At 48.9% G+C, this 333-nt stretch overlaps 1 protein-coding gene across 1 annotated transcript in view; it reads right to left on the bottom strand.

The window, feature by feature from the left end:
- Window positions 1-333, bottom strand: part of LOC119594887 — a 100,253-nt gene that overhangs the window by 29,069 nt on the left and 70,851 nt on the right. The gene's annotated exons all lie outside the window — the stretch shown is intronic.

Here is a 333-nt window from a genome sequence, read left to right as displayed (position 1 = left end):
ATATATGTATATATGTATAAATGCACAAATGTACTTTTTTTCCTTACTCCCCGCAATCATGTCACCCCCCCAACCCCCCCCCCCTCCTTTTCCAAAAATCCCCCGCCCCCCCCATATCCTCTCGGTATTTTCCCAACCTCCGTGACCTTCAGTAGCCATTTTGACCCGCCCGTGCAAGTTGCAAGGTTGCACGGAGGAAGGTGATCTCATCGCCCGCCGTGGTTTCATTATTTTGCAATCTTCGAAAATTTATGCGCAACGAATTTTCAAAACTCCCAACACGGATCCGACGTCTGTGATTGGCTGAGCGGTGCATGTTGATCGACGCTGATT

The sequence above is a fragment of the Penaeus monodon genome, chromosome 34 (assembly GCF_015228065.2).
Source record: "Penaeus monodon isolate SGIC_2016 chromosome 34, NSTDA_Pmon_1, whole genome shotgun sequence".
Classification (NCBI taxonomy): Eukaryota; Metazoa; Arthropoda; class Malacostraca; order Decapoda; family Penaeidae; genus Penaeus; species Penaeus monodon.
Note: the sequence above shows the minus strand (reverse complement) of the source record. Positions and strands in the feature narration are given on the sequence as shown.